Source organism: Dromaius novaehollandiae, chromosome 11 (genome assembly GCF_036370855.1).
Source record: "Dromaius novaehollandiae isolate bDroNov1 chromosome 11, bDroNov1.hap1, whole genome shotgun sequence".
Lineage (NCBI taxonomy): Eukaryota > Metazoa > Chordata > Aves > Casuariiformes > Dromaiidae > Dromaius > Dromaius novaehollandiae.
The window spans coordinates 19,507,046-19,526,492 of NC_088108.1; the positions used below are offsets into that span (position 1 = coordinate 19,507,046).

Here is a 19,447-nt window from a genome sequence, read left to right on the forward strand (position 1 = left end):
TTTACATTATATATAGAATATATTCTATGTCAGTATTCTATATAAATATTTATTTTGTATAATTATATTATAGATTTTCTTTCCTTTTCTGGTCTGTCCTATTTGCTTTTCCCAATCATCAATTTAGATCCACAGTATGTATTACCTCATTTTAAAAAGGACAAATCCTGATGAAGGCTAGTTTCTAGCTTTACAAAAGGTTCCATTTTTATGTTGCGTCACATTCTCCACTGGCAAATTTTGAAACTTGAATTCTTATTCTCTAGCTTTCCCATGTTCATACTTACACCTGTAGTAATATACCCTATCATTTCTCTTGACCTTTTGGCTACAATCTTGCTAATACAGCCTGGGATGCTTTTGGCTGCCTTTGCTGCAAGGAGCTACTGCTGACTCATGTTTGACTCATTGGTCACTAAGACTACCAAGTCCTTTTCTGCACATTGGAAATTTATTCAGAACCTGATACATCCCAAATATGCTTACTTGTTTGCGTTTGAATTTTAGAAATGCCAAGCACCTACAACGTCCATTGACTTCAAATGGCCTTCTAAAAGTTGTTCCAGAAAGTCAGGCCCTAAATTTTTACAATCCTTATCAGTCAGTAGGAGAAAGACAGAAAGTTGACATCCAATAAAGCAAGATAGGAACTAAGACTACAGAAGTGACTCTTCATTTAAAACTCCAAGGATCTCTACTTTCAACCGTCATAATGTCTAAAGTCTTTATTCACCAACGTGTCCCCTTTCCATGGGCATGTGAGAATTCTTCATCTGTGCACATGCAATGAAAATAAAATAAAGAGGCTTCTTGAAGGCCTGGAAACTGCAGGAACCAGTAGAGGTAGAAATTTGGATTGTTTGTAATATTTAGTTATCAATTTCAGGACTTATTAGTAGAGAATTTTGTTGGTCATACAACCTCAGAAAAACTGCTAAACATCAAAACGAGCTGCAGCTATGTTAAACATTGTCATATCTTTAAGCTTCTTAACTTTTCTGCTACCTAGCAGGTAAGGTGTGCCATAGGTGAAATCACATGCAAGGCTACACATTCTTTATTGGATCATGTAATAGGGAAGCATCATGGGATGACAGAGTAGCAGGGAGTCTGTGGGCACCGGTGACACTGCTTGTTGTGCATGTCACTTCAAAGACACATATACTGCTCTGCTGCATTAGGGCAGTGCAAGAGTTGCCAGAGAATTATCTATGAGGGCTAAGTGAGTGAGCCAAGTGCAAGTGTGCAAGGGATGTGCAAGACTTGACTGGTCTTTATGTTTAAAGGCATACTCTTTCCTAACTTTTACTTGCTTCCTCGCAGATAAACTTAGACCTTACAAACAGGACTATGTGGTTGGGGGAGAGTGAGGAAAAACTGCAATGTCTTTCCTTCTTTTTCAGTGTTCAAAAGGGAGGATTTAATCCTTCCACAATGAACTACAGAATGAGGCAGATCATGCAGTGATAAAGTTTGAGTTTAGAAATCCTTTATCATCTGTTTATGTTAGGTACTCTATAAAAAGCGTATCACCATGGTATCCAAGCTCTTTCCAATTAAAGAAAACGATTTCTACCATTTACTTAGCAACTTTGACAATAGCCTTCAGCAGCATGGAACAACTTGACTGCCTAGCATTTTACAAGATAAATTCTTCACTACTGTCTGTTTTTTCTTGCACTGCTGCTTGCAAAGCCTTAAAAAGTTACTGCTGCTTCAACCACCGAGGCTGGTACCATTGCACTCACTTGAGCTATGGATCACTGGGTACACTTTGTACCTTTACATGCCACTTTGAGAAAAATCAATTTCAGTCTTGAAGAGATGAAATTAGTGTTGCAGAAGATCAGTGCACATTTCCAGGTGCTTTAGGGCACTGGCGTCTTGATGGGAATTCAACAAAACATGACCTAGGTATGGAACAAAATTGCTTACTTTTATGCTAAGAGATCTTCTGAAAACATTACAGAGTAAATCAGAATACTGTGAAGAAGGGAAAGTCAAACTAGCTACAGTAAATACTTGTATAGTATTCATAATACTAACATCAAAATATACTTTATGTTACTAACTGTAAGTTACTATAGGCCAATATGTTGTAGGTATGATAGAAAAAGAAGATAAAAATAATATATAGGTAAAAATAACATAACTGAGGCTGAGGAAAAAAATAGTTTGTGCTTAAAAACTGGCAAAAGTGTTCAAAAGAGTTCTGTCCAGCCAGAGCTTGGTTGTTACCTATCTTGGAGATAATGTCAAAACAGCTGTACAACTGTCTATCTTTTTCTTCATTTATTTTTAAACCTTTGCACTGGCCACGTAAGTCTTCAAAACTTCAGAAATGGATCCTATTATTTCTTTTGCCTTCTATATTTATATTCATATAAGAAATTTCATTTTTAATTTTGTTTGTAGTTTAGAAATATGTATACTCTCTCCTGTTTTGAAGGACTTGGATTGCACTTCCATGGGATATTAATTGTGGTTTCAGTGAGCACAGACTAGAAATGCTGAGTCCGGATGAAACATTCTGTTGAACTTGTATAAATATGCTCTGCCAGATTGTATTTATTAACATTTTTGAAGGAGTAACTTTGCCTCAGAAGAGTTTTTGCTAGATCAACTATCCTCTGTCCGTGAATATCTAATGTAATACTAGGTCAGGTGTTGCCTGTTTTCCTGAAGCTGATGTAAGTCATTTCTGGTATAACAAATAAACCAGTATATATATTCTGTTCTGCACTTGGCTATCCTGATGGATACATGCAAATATATTGTTCTCTCTAGAGTCATACCAGCTGAAGCAGTTGCTGCTCCCCTAGCCCATCTTCTTCTTCACGTCAGTGCTCCCTGTAGAAGGTATTCCTTTTTCTGATCTGATGGATTTTCCTATCTGAGTGCTTCTTAACTAACTGATTCAAGTTAACTTAAACAGCATATGATTTTTGCTAATCAAACTGATTTGAACTAAAACAGGATGGGGATTGCTTACACAAGCAACTCAGCTGGGAGATTAAAGGAAGCAGTAACCACTAGCAACTGCAAGAGACTGAAGGTGGTAATTACTTCACCAGTGTTGCTCTAGCTGGAGAAGGATGTGTGAAAACAGCTTAAATGATAAAAAGGGTTTGGATCCTAAATACATACAGGTTGGTGCACTCGTCCCAGTTCCCAGTGAATGCAATACATAAGCAGCCAGTTGCAGGATCAAAAGTTAAACCAGAAGAAGAACAAAAAGGAATACTGTGTAAACAGACTTGTGCAAAGCCTTAGTCCATTTATGCACTGGAATTTTCAGGGAAATAATATTAAGCTTGCAGGGATGACTTTCAGATACATTCTTCATTCTTCTTCTAACAAATACAGATTTGTGCAGATAGTCAAACTTGCTTAGTCATGCCAGCTTTCTATCTGCTGTATTTTAAAAGGAAAGGAGAGTGGAGAACTCAGTTCCAAATATTAGTTATGTACAACTACCTGGATAAGGCAATTATAAAACAAGGCTGATTTAAGAAATTCCAAGTATATAAGTAACTTAAGTTGATCATAAACCTGGCCTTCACTGACATATGAAGAACAATCAAGGAGGTTTGAAATGTTTCAGAGAGAAAACTCAGGTTTTTGCTTTTTGTTCCCTTTAAAAACAATCACTGATGATGAGCTAGGCACTCACGTGCCTTGCTTAATACTAATGGACATTTCTAATTTATATGGACATTTTTAATTTATTTTAATAATTTATGAATCAAAAAAACCTACCAGTGTTTAACATTTGATACCATTTGATAACCAGATTTCAGTGCAAGAAGGAGATGTTAAAGCATGGCTAGTATTGTCCATATGTTATAGGCAAGAATCAGTGGACAGCTTTTTTATATTATGTTTTTCTGTAGTAAGCAGCATTTCCTGGTAGAGTTTGAGCTCTTTTGTTTCTGTTTTATTTAATGAAGAAATCGGCTAGATGTAAGAGAGAAATTCCTGCTTCCTCCATTAGAAATGAATCATAATATTCAAAAATTGAGTGGAACAATTTAAACATTTTCTGGGAATTCCTCTCTGTATGATGAACTGTCAAACTATAAAATTTATTTGTCTGCATTATGACTGTGGAAATCCACTTGTGTGAGCCCTAGCATGTAATTCCAAACTGTTGTCATGCTGTTCAAGGATTGTTCTTCATATAGATTGGCTTTTCTGACTCTGTGACCATATGCTTAAAAGTTCATTTTTCAGGAGTAGCAGAATCAGTTGATAAGACTGAATTATATTCCTATTATCTCCACCATTACACTTAAAGAGCACAAAACTTGGTATTAATTTTGGAGAAGCCCATAGTTAGCCATCATCTTGAATGGAGTGTGCTGGAGGATGAACTCCTCATCCATAGTCTATTTTTCATCACTTTCTATTTATTTCAGATGTTGCTACTACCATTACTGCTTATTATACTGCTTAGGATTTAACTATTTCCACTGACAGCCTCTTTTTTGGAGAAAAATATCCCTTTCCCTGTGGTTATTTGCCATTTCTAAGCTCAATAGATGCATCACAGCTGTTGATCACCTTTTCTTTTTTGTTGATTTTACAGCATGATGCTTACTATACAAACCTAAAAATATCTATTCTTTGAATTACAGGTGATTCCACAATTAGTGGAATTAGAGTTTATAGAAAACATTCTTGACTGAGTATCTATAAAACAACCCCACCCCCATTCTCTTTTACACCCAGGGAAAGTAAAAATAATTGTTTTTTCTGACTTCCTATTCTCACTTTCTTACATAAAAGGTATGGTTTTTTTCTCTTCTGGGTATCCACTGTATTACTTCCTAATGGGGCAACTTTGAAGAACCTACTCCAAGCAGCCAACAAGTCTAAGGATCTGAGAACTCATAAATTAATTGAATAATCTGTTTCCTTGACTTGGGTTGCTCCAGTGTTGTTCTGCTGTGATTTTAGTAGTGTTCTCTTTTTTAAAAGAACCTCATCAGCTTTTTTTGACTTGTAGCCACTATTCAGAAGGCTCTATAACTTGCTGTTAATGACCAGCTGTGCACTCCATAGTTCTAATGATTCCCATTTCTTTTGTTAAATCCTGGGATAAAGGTACTTACGCTTATTTGAACACCTGAATGATACGTAAAGCTTTTAAATGTTGACTGAAAAGACAGTAGGTCATGGAAGGTTAGCATTCCAAAGATGTGAGTTCAATTTATTTTATTCCTATTTAGCAGCATCAATTATACCTGCTATTTTTGCTGCTCTGTAAATGGTAAATGTATTGGGTACTGAATTTAAACCACACCTGAGCTATAGTTACACCTTTACAAGTAGTATATTAACATGTCACAAATTTATTAAAATGATTTTCTGTCAATGTTTTAATGAACTCAGTTTGACACATAGACGTAAGAAGCAGCAGAAGGATAAAACAAAACTGTAAGTCCATTACTTGAACTGGGAAAAATCAGCTGGGCTGAAAAATATCTAAAGAAACAAATACTGTTTATTTTGCTGTGGTGCTTCTGACACATCCCACAGATAGCTCTTCTTTTCCTGGGGTTCTAGTAAAGAGCTATTCAGGACATGAAATACTGAGAGAAAAACAATGCGCGTATGATAACAATCTTTGTTAATCTGGATATTCTGTGATTTATCTGTAGTTAGCCTCAAAACATGATGTTTTAAAAGGCAAAGAGCAAGCAGAAGTTAGAAAAAATGTGATAACTAACTATTTAAGGATGGATGCTTCTTTAGCAACTGGCATCTAATCCTTATTCAGATTGAATTTCCTTTGGGAGAGCTTAAGGCCACTGGTCTATCACAAGACAATAAAACTGACTACTACTCATTTGAGTTGGTATTTTTTTGTTAAAGCTGAAAGAAGTATGATGAAGTAGTACATTTGTAAACTAAGCCTGCAAAAACCACAGCAGATTGATATTCACACTTAATTTGGTAAGAGTAAGCTTTGTAAGTTTTAGTGCAGGCTATGTTTTGAGATTTTTTTTCCTAATCTACCTCAGTTATATGACTTCTATTCTTATTCGTGCCATCTTTCTTTTGTCCCTTTCTTGTTTCTATTGCTAAACTGCAGAGGCGTGCATAACTATCGATGCCTATGGACAGGTGTGGCTCTCGACGGGCATTTTAGCTTTTGGGCCGGGGCCGCTGCTGTTGTTGTTAGGCATCCAAGGAGTCTCGCCATCGATGCCTCTCGATATCGAGGGGCATCGAAGCCTGTGCAATTCCACACCTATCGATAGGCATCGATATCCATCGGCATCGATAATATCGCTGCCGATGGATATCGATGCCTATCGATAGGCAGCGTCAGCTGCCGATCTGGCGAGGCATGCATAGGTTTTGGTGTGTGGGCCGTGTTGGTGTTGGGAGGCCCCGAGGCCTATGGACATTGACCGTTTTTGGGATCGAGGGCCCTTGCGGAGCATTGATTTCCCTAGGCATTGCATGGGAAGGACACGCAGAGATAGCGAGGCCTCTCGCTCTGCATCAAAAGCAGTCGATCTGGCCAGCTCCATAGCCAGGGGCAGGCATCGATTGCGCGAGGCGTGCGTAACTATCGATGCCTATGGACAGGTGTGGCTCTCGACGGGCATTTTAGCTTTTGGGCCGGGGCTGCTGCTGTTGTTGTTAGGCATCCAAGGAGTCTCGCCATCGATGCCTCTCGATATCGAGGGGCATCGAAGCCTGTGCAATTCCACACCTATCGATAGGCATCGATATCCATCGGCATCGATAATATCGCTGCCGATGGATATCGATGCGTATCGATAGGCAGCGTCAGCTGCCGATCTGGCGAGGCATGCATAGGTTTTGGTGTGTGGGCCGTGTTGGTGTTGGGAGGCCCCGAGGCCTATGGACATTGACCGTTTTTGGGATCGAGGGCCCTTGCGGAGCATTGATTTCCCTAGGCATTGCATGGGAAGGACACGCAGAGATAGCGAGCCCTCTCGCTCTGCATCAAAAGCAGTCGATCTGGCCAGCTCCATAGCCAGGGGCAGGCATCGATTGCGCGAGGCGTGCGTAACTATCGATGCCTATGGACAGGTGTGGCTCTCGACGGGCATTTTAGCTTTTGGGCCGGGGCCGCTGCTGTTGTTGTTAGGCATCCAAGGAGTCTCGCCATCGATGCCTCTCGATATCGAGGGGCATCGAAGCCTGTGCAATTCCACACCTATCGATAGGCATCGATATCCATCAGCATCGATAATATCGCTGCCGATGGATATCGATGCCTATCGATAGGCAGCGTCAGCTGCCGATCTGGCGAGGCATGCATAGGTTTTGGTGTGTGGGCCGTGTTGGTGTTGGGAGGCCCCGTGGCCTATGGACATTGACCGTTTTGGGGATCGAGGGCCCTTGCGGAGCATTGATTTCCCTAGGCATTGCATGGGAATGACACGCAGAGATAGCGAGGCCTCTCGCTCTGCATCAAAAGCAGTCGATCTGGCCAGCTCCATAGCCGGGGCAGGCATCGATTGCGCGAGGCGTGCGTAACTATCGATGCCTATGGACAGGTGTGGCTCTCGACGGGCATTTTAGCTTTTGGGCCGGGGCCGCTGCTGTTGTTGTTAGGCATCCAAGGAGTCTCGCCATCGATGCCTCTCGATATCGAGGGGCATCGAAGCCTGTGCAATTCCACACCTATCGATAGGCATCGATATCCATCGGCATCGATAATATCGCTGCCGATGGATATCGATGCCTATCGATAGGCAGCGTCAGCTGCCGATCTGGCGAGGCATGCATAGGTTTTGGTGTGTGGGCCGTGTTGGTGTTGGGAGGCCCCGAGGCCTATGGACATTGACCGTTTTTGGGATCGAGGGCCCTTGCGGAGCATTGATTTCCCTAGGCATTGCATGGGAAGGACACGCAGAGATAGCGAGGCCTCTCGCTCTGCATGAAAAGCAGTCGATCTGGCCAGCTCCATAGCCAGGGGCAGGCATCGATTGCGCGAGGCGTGCATAACTATCGATGCCTATGGACAGGTGTGGCTCTCGACGGGCATTTTAGCTTTTGGGCCGGGGCCGCTGCTGTTGTTGTTAGGCATCCAAGGAGTCTCGCCATCGATGCCTCTCGATATCGAGGGGCATCGAAGCCTGTGCAATTCCACACCTATCGATAGGCATCGATATCCATCGGCATCGATAATATCGCTGCCGATGGATATCGATGCCTATCGATAGGCAGCGTCAGCTGCCGATCTGGCGAGGCATGCATAGGTTTTGGTGTGTGGGCCGTGTTGGTGTTGGGAGGCCCCGAGGCCTATGGACATTGACCGTTTTTGGGATCGAGGGCCCTTGCGGAGCATTGATTTCCCTAGGCATTGCATGGGAAGGACACGCAGAGATAGCGAGGCCTCTCGCTCTGCATGAAAAGCAGTCGATCTGGCCAGCTCCATAGCCAGGGGCAGGCATCGATTGCGCGAGGCGTGCGTAACTATCGATGCCTATGGACAGGTGTGGCTCTCGACGGGCATTTTAGCTTTTGGGCCGGGGCCGCTGCTGTTGTTGTTAGGCATCCAAGGAGTCTCGCCATCGATGCCTCTCGATATCGAGGGGCATCGAAGCCTGTGCAATTCCACACCTATCGATAGGCATCGATATCCATCGGCATCGATAATATCGCTGCCGATGGATATCGATGCCTATCGATAGGCAGCGTCAGCTGCCGATCTGGCGAGGCATGCATAGGTTTTGGTGTGTGGGCCGTGTTGGTGTTGGGAGGCCCGGAGGCCTATGGACATTGACCGTTTTGGGGATCGAGGGCCCTTGCGGAGCATTGATTTCCCTAGGCATTGCATGGGAAGGACACGCAGAGATAGCGAGGCCTCTCGCTCTGCATGAAAAGCAGTCGATCTGGCCAGCTCCATAGCCAGGGGCAGGCATCGATTGCGCGAGGCGTGCGTAACTATCGATGCCTATGGACAGGTGTGGCTCTCGACGGGCGTTTTAGCTTTTGGGCCGGGGCCGCTGCTGTTGTTGTTAGGCATCCAAGGAGTCTCGCCATCGATGCCTCTCGATATCGAGGGGCATCGAAGCCTGTGCAATTCCACACCTATCGATAGGCATCGATATCCATCGGCATCGATAATATCGCTGCCGATGGATATCGATGCCTATCGATAGGCAGCGTCAGCTGCCGATCTGGCGAGGCATGCTTAGGTTTTGGTGTGTGGGCCGTGTTGGTGTTGGGAGGCCCCGAGGCCTATGGACATTGACCGTTTTTGGGATCGAGGGCCCTTGCGGAGCATTGATTTCCCTAGGCATTGCATGGGAAGGACACGCAGAGATAGCGAGGCCTCTCGCTCTGCATCAAAAGCAGTCGATCTGGCCAGCTCCATAGCCAGGGGCAGGCATCGATTGCGCGAGGCGTGCGTAACTATCGATGCCTATGGACAGGTGTGGCTCTCGACGGGCGTTTTAGCTTTTGGGCCGGGGCCGCTGCTGTTGTTGTTAGGCATCCAAGGAGTCTCGCCATCGATGCCTCTCGATATCGAGGGGCATCGAAGCCTGTGCAATTCCACACCTATCGATAGGCATCGATATCCATCGGCATCGATAATATCGCTGCCGATGGATATCGATGCCTATCGATAGGCAGCGTCAGCTGCCGATCTGGCGAGGCATGCTTAGGTTTTGGTGTGTGGGCCGTGTTGGTGTTGGGAGGCCCCGAGGCCTATGGACATTGACCGTTTTTGGGATCGAGGGCCCTTGCGGAGCATTGATTTCCCTAGGCATTGCATGGGAAGGACACGCAGAGATAGCGAGGCCTCTCGCTCTGCATCAAAAGCAGTCGATCTGGCCAGCTCCATAGCCAGGGGCAGGCATCGATTGCGCGAGGCGTGCATAACTATCGATGCCTATGGACAGGTGTGGCTCTCGACGGGCGTTTTAGCTTTTGGGCCGGGGCCGCTGCTGTTGTTGTTAGGCATCCAAGGAGTCTCGCCATCGATGCCTCTCGATATCGAGGGGCATCGAAGCCTGTGCAATTCCACACCTATCGATAGGCATCGATATCCATCGGCATCGATAATATCGCTGCCGATGGATATCGATGCCTATCGATAGGCAGCGTCAGCTGCCGATCTGGCGAGGCATGCTTAGGTTTTGGTGTGTGGGCCGTGTTGGTGTTGGGAGGCCCCGAGGCCTATGGACATTGACCGTTTTTGGGATCGAGGGCCCTTGCGGAGCATTGATTTCCCTAGGCATTGCATGGGAAGGACACGCAGAGATAGCGAGGCCTCTCGCTCTGCATGAAAAGCAGTCGATCTGGCCAGCTCCATAGCCAGGGGCAGGCATCGATTGCGCGAGGCGTGCGTAACTATCGATGCCTATGGACAGGTGTGGCTCTCGACGGGCGTTTTAGCTTTTGGGCCGGGGCCGCTGCTGTTGTTGTTAGGCATCCAAGGAGTCTCGCCATCGATGCCTCTCGATATCGAGGGGCATCGAAGCCTGTGCAATTCCACACCTATCGATAGGCATCGATATCCATCGGCATCGATAATATCGCTGCCGATGGATATCGATGCCTATTGATAGGCAGCGTCAGCTGCCGATCTGGCGAGGCATGCATAGGTTTTGGTGTGTGGGCCGTGTTGGTGTTGGGAGGCCCCGAGGCCTATGGACATTGACCGTTTTTGGGATCGAGGGCCCTTGCGGAGCATTGATTTCCCTAGGCATTGCATGGGAAGGACACGCAGAGATAGCGAGGCCTCTCGCTCTGCATCAAAAGCAGTCGATCTGGCCAGCTCCATAGCCAGGGGCAGGCATCGATTGCGCGAGGCGTGCGTAACTATCGATGCCTATGGACAGCTGTTGATCTCGACGGGCATTTTAGCTTTTGGGCCGGGGCCGCTGCTGTTGTTGTTAGGCATCCAAGGAGTCTCGCCATCGATGCCTCTCGATATCGAGGGGCATCGAAGCCTGTGCAATTCCACACCTATCGATAGGCATCGATATCCATCGGCATCGATAATATCGCTGCCGATGGATATCGATGCCTATCGATAGGCAGCGTCAGCTGCCGATCTGGCGAGGCATGCATAGGTTTTGGTGTGTGGGCCGTGTTGGTGTTGGGAGGCCCCGAGGCCTATGGACATTGACCGTTTTTGGGATCGAGGGCCCTTGCGGAGCATTGATTTCCCTAGGCATTGCATGGGAAGGACACGCAGAGATAGCGAGGCCTCTCGCTCTGCATCAAAAGCAGTCGATCTGGCCAGCTCCATAGCCAGGGGCAGGCATCGATTGCGCGAGGCGTGCGTAACTATCGATGCCTATGGACAGGTGTGGCTCTCGACGGGCGTTTTAGCTTTTGGGCCGGGGCCGCTGCTGTTGTTGTTAGGCATCCAAGGAGTCTCGCCATCGATGCCTCTCGATATCGAGGGGCATCGAAGCCTGTGCAATTCCACACCTATCGATAGGCATCGATATCCATCGGCATCGATAATATCGCTGCCGATGGATATCGATGCCTATCGATAGGCAGCGTCAGCTGCCGATCTGGCGAGGCATGCATAGGTTTTGGTGTGTGGGCCGTGTTGGTGTTGGGAGGCCCCGAGGCCTATGGACATTGACCGTTTTTGGGATCGAGGGCCCTTGCGGAGCATTGATTTCCCTAGGCATTGCATGGGAAGGACACGCAGAGATAGCGAGGCCTCTCGCTCTGCATGAAAAGCAGTCGATCTGGCCAGCTCCATAGCCAGGGGCAGGCATCGATTGCGCGAGGCGTGCATAACTATCGATGCCTATGGACAGGTGTGGCTCTCGACGGGCATTTTAGCTTTTGGGCCGGGGCCGCTGCTGTTGTTGTTAGGCATCCAAGGAGTCTCGCCATCGATGCCTCTCGATATCGAGGGGCATCGAAGCCTGTGCAATTCCACACCTATCGATAGGCATCGATATCCATCGGCATCGATAATATCGCTGCCGATGGATATCGATGCCTATCGATAGGCAGCGTCAGCTGCCGATCTGGCGAGGCATGCTTAGGTTTTGGTGTGTGGGCCGTGTTGGTGTTGGGAGGCCCCGAGGCCTATGGACATTGACCGTTTTTGGGATCGAGGGCCCTTGCGGAGCATTGATTTCCCTAGGCATTGCATGGGAAGGACACGCAGAGATAGCGAGGCCTCTCGCTCTGCATGAAAAGCAGTCGATCTGGCCAGCTCCATAGCCAGGGGCAGGCATCGATTGCGCGAGGCGTGCGTAACTATCGATGCCTATGGACAGGTGTGGCTCTCGACGGGCGTTTTAGCTTTTGGGCCGGGGCCGCTGCTGTTGTTGTTAGGCATCCAAGGAGTCTCGCCATCGATGCCTCTCGATATCGAGGGGCATCGAAGCCTGTGCAATTCCACACCTATCGATAGGCATCGATATCCATCGGCATCGATAATATCGCTGCCGATGGATATCGATGCCTATCGATAGGCAGCGTCAGCTGCCGATCTGGCGAGGCATGCATAGGTTTTGGTGTGTGGGCCGTGTTGGTGTTGGGAGGCCCCGAGGCCTATGGACATTGACCGTTTTTGGGATCGAGGGCCCTTGCGGAGCATTGATTTCCCTAGGCATTGCATGGGAAGGACACGCAGAGATAGCGAGGCCTCTCACTCTGCATGAAAAGCAGTCGATCTGGCCAGCTCCATAGCCAGGGGCAGGCATCGATTGCGCGAGGCGTGCGTAACTATCGATGCCTATGGACAGGTGTGGCTCTCGACGGGCGTTTTAGCTTTTGGGCCGGGGCCGCTGCTGTTGTTGTTAGGCATCCAAGGAGTCTCGCCATCGATGCCTCTCGATATCGAGGGGCATCGAAGCCTGTGCAATTCCACACCTATCGATAGGCATCGATATCCATCGGCATCGATAATATCGCTGCCGATGGATATCGATGCCTATCGATAGGCAGCGTCAGCTGCCGATCTGGCGAGGCATGCATAGGTTTTGGTGTGTGGGCCGTGTTGGTGTTGGGAGGCCCCGAGGCCTATGGACATTGACCGTTTTTGGGATCGAGGGCCCTTGCGGAGCATTGATTTCCCTAGGCATTGCATGGGAAGGACACGCAGAGATAGCGAGGCCTCTCGCTCTGCATCAAAAGCAGTCGATCTGGCCAGCTCCATAGCCAGGGGCAGGCATCGATTGCGCGAGGCGTGCGTAACTATCGATGCCTATGGACAGCTGTTGATCTCGACGGGCATTTTAGCTTTTGGGCCGGGGCCGCTGCTGTTGTTGTTAGGCATCCAAGGAGTCTCGCCATCGATGCCTCTCGATATCGAGGGGCATCGAAGCCTGTGCAATTCCACACCTATCGATAGGCATCGATATCCATCGGCATCGATAATATCGCTGCCGATGGATATCGATGCCTATCGATAGGCAGCGTCAGCTGCCGATCTGGCGAGGCATGCATAGGTTTTGGTGTGTGGGCCGTGTTGGTGTTGGGAGGCCCCGAGGCCTATGGACATTGACCGTTTTTGGGATCGAGGGCCCTTGCGGAGCATTGATTTCCCTAGGCATTGCATGGGAAGGACACGCAGAGATAGCGAGGCCTCTCGCTCTGCATGAAAAGCAGTCGATCTGGCCAGCTCCATAGCCAGGGGCAGGCATCGATTGCGCGAGGCGTGCGTAACTATCGATGCCTATGGACAGGTGTGGCTCTCGACGGGCGTTTTAGCTTTTGGGCCGGGGCCGCTGCTGTTGTTGTTAGGCATCCAAGGAGTCTCGCCATCGATGCCTCTCGATATCGAGGGGCATCGAAGCCTGTGCAATTCCACACCTATCGATAGGCATCGATATCCATCGGCATCGATAATATCGCTGCCGATGGATATCGATGCCTATCGATAGGCAGCGTCAGCTGCCGATCTGGCGAGGCATGCTTAGGTTTTGGTGTGTGGGCCGTGTTGGTGTTGGGAGGCCCCGAGGCCTATGGACATTGACCGTTTTTGGGATCGAGGGCCCTTGCGGAGCATTGATTTCCCTAGGCATTGCATGGGAAGGACACGCAGAGATAGCGAGGCCTCTCGCTCTGCATCAAAAGCAGTCGATCTGGCCAGCTCCATAGCCAGGGGCAGGCATCGATTGCGCGAGGCGTGCGTAACTATCGATGCCTATGGACAGGTGTGGCTCTCGACGGGCGTTTTAGCTTTTGGGCCGGGGCCGCTGCTGTTGTTGTTAGGCATCCAAGGAGTCTCGCCATCGATGCCTCTCAATATCGAGGGGCATCGAAGCCTGTGCAATTCCACACCTATCGATAGGCATCGATATCCATCGGCATCGATAATATCGCTGCCGATGGATATCGATGCCTATCGATAGGCAGCGTCAGCTGCCGATCTGGCGAGGCATGCATAGGTTTTGGTGTGTGGGCCGTGTTGGTGTTGGGAGGCCCCGAGGCCTATGGACATTGACCGTTTTTGGGATCGAGGGCCCTTGCGGAGCATTGATTTCCCTAGGCATTGCATGGGAAGGACACGCAGAGATAGCGAGGCCTCTCGCTCTGCATGAAAAGCAGTCGATCTGGCCAGCTCCATAGCCAGGGGCAGGCATCGATTGCGCGAGGCGTGCGTAACTATCGATGCCTATGGACAGGTGTGGCTCTCGACGGGCGTTTTAGCTTTTGGGCCGGGGCCGCTGCTGTTGTTGTTAGGCATCCAAGGAGTCTCGCCATCGATGCCTCTCGATATCGAGGGGCATCGAAGCCTGTGCAATTCCACACCTATCGATAGGCATCGATATCCATCGGCATCGATAATATCGCTGCCGATGGATATCGATGCCTATCGATAGGCAGCGTCAGCTGCTGATCTGGCGAGGCATGCTTAGGTTTTGGTGTGTGGGCCGTGTTGGTGTTGGGAGGCCCTGAGGCCTATGGACATTGACCGTTTTTGGGATCGAGGGCCCTTGCGGAGCATTGATTTCCCTAGGCATTGCATGGGAAGGACACGCAGAGATAGGGAGCCCTCTCGCTCTGCATCAAAAGCAGTCGATCTGGCCAGCTCCATAGCCAGGGGCAGGCATCGATTGCGCGAGGCGTGCGTAACTATCGATGCCTATGGACAGGTGTGGCTCTCGACGGGCGTTTTAGCTTTTGGGCCGGGGCCGCTGCTGTTGTTGTTAGGCATCCAAGGAGTCTCGCCATCGATGCCTCTCGATATCGAGGGGCATCGAAGCCTGTGCAATTCCACACCTATCGATAGGCATCGATATCCATCGGCATCGATAATATCGCTGCCGATGGATATCGATGCCTATCGATAGGCAGCGTCAGCTGCCGATCTGGCGAGGCATGCATAGGTTTTGGTGTGTGGGCCGTGTTGGTGTTGGGAGGCCCTGAGGCCTATGGACATTGACCGTTTTTGGGATCGAGGGCCCTTGCGGAGCATTGATTTCCCTAGGCATTGCATGGGAAGGACACGCAGAGATAGCGAGGCCTCTCGCTCTGCATGAAAAGCAGTCGATCTGGCCAGCTCCATAGCCAGGGGCAGGCATCGATTGCGCGTGGCGTGCGTAACTATCGATGCCTATGGACAGGTGTGGCTCTCGACGGGCGTTTTAGCTTTTGGGCCGGGGCCGCTGCTGTTGTTGTTAGGCATCCAAGGAGTCTCGCCATCGATGCCTCTCGATATCGAGGGGCATCGAAGCCTGTGCAATTCCACACCTATCGATAGGCATCGATATCCATCGGCATCGATAATATCGCTGCCGATGGATATCGATGCCTATCGATAGGCAGCGTCAGCTGCCGATCTGGCGAGGCATGCATAGGTTTTGGTGTGTGGGCCGTGTTGGTGTTGGGAGGCCCCGAGGCCTATGGACATTGACCGTTTTTGGGATCGAGGGCCCTTGCGGAGCATTGATTTCCCTAGGCATTGCATGGGAAGGACACGCAGAGATAGCGAGGCCTCTCGCTCTGCATCAAAAGCAGTCGATCTGGCCAGCTCCATAGCCAGGGGCAGGCATCGATTGCGCGAGGCGTGCGTAACTATCGATGCCTATGGACAGGTGTGGCTCTCGACGGGCGTTTTAGCTTTTGGGCCGGGGCCGCTGCTGTTGTTGTTAGGCATCCAAGGAGTCTCGCCATCGATGCCTCTCGATATCGAGGGGCATCGAAGCCTGTGCAATTCCACACCTATCGATAGGCATCGATATCCATCGGCATCGATAATATCGCTGCCGATGGATATCGATGCCTATCGATAGGCAGCGTCAGCTGCCGATCTGGCGAGGCATGCATAGGTTTTGGTGTGTGGGCCGTGTTGGTGTTGGGAGGCCCCGAGGCCTATGGACATTGACCGTTTTTGGGATCGAGGGCCCTTGCGGAGCATTGATTTCCCTAGGCATTGCATGGGAAGGACACGCAGAGATAGCGAGCCCTCTCGCTCTGCATCAAAAGCAGTCGATCTGGCCAGCTCCATAGCCAGGGGCAGGCATCGATTGCGCGAGGCGTGCGTAACTATCGATGCCTATGGACAGGTGTGGCTCTCGACGGGCGTTTTAGCTTTTGGGCCGGGGCCGCTGCTGTTGTTGTTAGGCATCCAAGGAGTCTCGCCATCGATGCCTCTCAATATCGAGGGGCATCGAAGCCTGTGCAATTCCACACCTATCGATAGGCATCGATATCCATCGGCATCGATAATATCGCTGCCGATGGATATCGATGCCTATCGATAGGCAGCGTCAGCTGCCGATCTGGCGAGGCATGCATAGGTTTTGGTGTGTGGGCCGTGTTGGTGTTGGGAGGCCCCGAGGCCTATGGACATTGACCGTTTTTGGGATCGAGGGCCCTTGCGGAGCATTGATTTCCCTAGGCATTGCATGGGAAGGACACGCAGAGATAGCGAGGCCTCTCGCTCTGCATCAAAAGCAGTCGATCTGGCCAGCTCCATAGCCAGGGGCAGGCATCGATTGCGCGAGGCGTGCGTAACTATCGATGCCTATGGACAGGTGTGGCTCTCGACGGGCGTTTTAGCTTTTGGGCCGGGGCCGCTGCTGTTGTTGTTAGGCATCCAAGGAGTCTCGCCATCGATGCCTCTCGATATCGAGGGGCATCGAAGCCTGTGCAATTCCACACCTATCGATAGGCATCGATATCCATCGGCATCGATAATATCGCTGCCGATGGATATCGATGCCTATCGATAGGCAGCGTCAGCTGCCGATCTGGCGAGGCATGCATAGGTTTTGGTGTGTGGGCCGTGTTGGTGTTGGGAGGCCCTGAGGCCTATGGACATTGACCGTTTTTGGGATCGAGGGCCCTTGCGGAGCATTGATTTCCCTAGGCATTGCATGGGAAGGACACGCAGAGATAGCGAGCCCTCTCGCTCTGCATGAAAAGCAGTCGATCTGGCCAGCTCCATAGCCAGGGGCAGGCATCGATTGCGCGTGGCGTGCGTAACTATCGATGCCTATGGACAGGTGTGGCTCTCGACGGGCGTTTTAGCTTTTGGGCCGGGGCCGCTGCTGTTGTTGTTAGGCATCCAAGGAGTCTCGCCATCGATGCCTCTCGATATCGAGGGGCATCGAAGCCTGTGCAATTCCACACCTATCGATAGGCATCGATATCCATCGGCATCGATAATATCGCTGCCGATGGATATCGATGCCTATCGATAGGCAGCGTCAGCTGCCGATCTGGCGAGGCATGCATAGGTTTTGGTGTGTGGGCCGTGTTGGTGTTGGGAGGCCCCGAGGCCTATGGACATTGACCGTTTTTGGGATCGAGGGCCCTTGCGGAGCATTGATTTCCCTAGGCATTGCATGGGAAGGACACGCAGAGATAGCGAGGCCTCTCGCTCTGCATGAAAAGCAGTCGATCTGGCCAGCTCCATAGCCAGGGGCAGGCATCGATTGCGCGAGGCGTGCGTAACTATCGATGCCTATGGACAGGTGTGGCTCTCGACGGGCGTTTTAGCTTTTGGGCCGGGGCCGCTGCTGTTGTTGTTAGGCATCCAAGGAGTCTCGCCATCGATGCCTCTCGATATCGAGGGGCATCGAAGCCTGTGCAATTCCACACCTATCGATAGGCATCGATATCCATCGGCATCGATAATATCGCTGCCGATGGATATCGATGCCTATCGATAGGCAGCGTCAGCTGCCGATCTGGCGAGGCATGCATAGGTTTTGGTGTGTGGGCCGTGTTGGTGTTGGGAGGCCCCGAGGCCTATGGACATTGACCGTTTTTGGGATCGAGGGCCCTTGCGGAGCATTGATTTCCCTAGGCGTTGCATGGGAAGGACACGCAGAGATAGCGAGGCCTCTCGCTCTGCATCAAAAGCAGTCGATCTGGCCAGCTCCATAGCCAGGGGCAGGCATCGATTGCGCGAGGCGTGCGTAACTATCGATGCCTATGGACAGGTGTGGCTCTCGACGGGCGTTTTAGCTTTTGGGCCGGGGCCGCTGCTGTTGTTGTTAGGCATCCAAGGAGTCTCGCCATCGATGCCTCTCGATATCGAGGGGCATCGAAGCCTGTGCAATTCCACACCTATCGATAGGCATCGATATCCATCGGCATCGATAATATCGCTGCCGATGGATATCGATGCCTATCGATAGGCAGCGTCAGCTGCCGATCTGGCGAGGCATGCATAGGTTTTGGTGTGTGGGCCGTGTTGGTGTTGGGAGGCCCCGAGGCCTATGGACATTGACCGTTTTTGGGATTGAGGGCCCTTGCGGAGCATTGATTTCCCTAGGCATTGCATGGGAAGGACACGCAGAGATAGCGAGGCCTCTCGCTCTGCATCAAAAGCAGTCGATCTGGCCAGCTCCATAGCCAGGGGCAGGCATCGATTGCGCGAGGCGTGCGTAACTATCGATGCCTATGGACAGGTGTGGCTCTCGACGGGCGTTTTAGCTTTTGGGCCGGGGCCGCTGCTGTTGTTGTTAGGCATCCAAGGAGTCTCGCCATCGATGCCTCTCGATATCGAGGGGCATCGAAGCCTGTGCAATTCCACACCTATCGATAGGCATCGATATCCATCGGCATCGATAATATCGCTGCCGATGGATATCGATGCCTATCGATAGGCAGCGTCAGCTGCCGATCTGGCGAGGCATGCATAGGTTTTGGTGTGTGGGCCGTGTTGGTGTTGGGAGGCCCCGAGGCCTATGGACATTGACCGTTTTTGGGATCGAGGGCCCTTGCGGAGCATTGATTTCCCTAGGCGTTGCATGGGAAGGACACGCAGAGATAGCGAGGCCTCTCGCTCTGCATGAAAAGCAGTCGATCTGGCCAGCTCCATAGCCAGGGGCAGGCATCGATTGCGCGAGGCGTGCGTAACTATCGATGCCTATGGACAGGTGTGGCTCTCGACGGGCGTTTTAGCTTTTGGGCCGGGGCCGCTGCTGTTGTTGTTAGGCATCCAAGGAGTCTCGCCATCGATGCCTCTCGATATCGAGGGGCATCGAAGCCTGTGCAATTCCACACCTAT

At 50.0% G+C, this 19,447-nt stretch overlaps 1 long non-coding RNA gene across 1 annotated transcript in view; it reads left to right on the top strand.

The window, feature by feature from the left end:
* The first annotated feature begins 5 nt into the window (after positions 1-5).
* LOC135329559 (uncharacterized) overlaps positions 6-19,447 on the top strand; it is a 161,186-nt gene continuing 141,744 nt past the window's right edge. The window contains exon 1 of the long non-coding RNA XR_010391072.1: positions 6-2,859. This is a non-coding gene — a long non-coding RNA (uncharacterized LOC135329559). The remainder of the gene's footprint in view (positions 2,860-19,447) is intronic.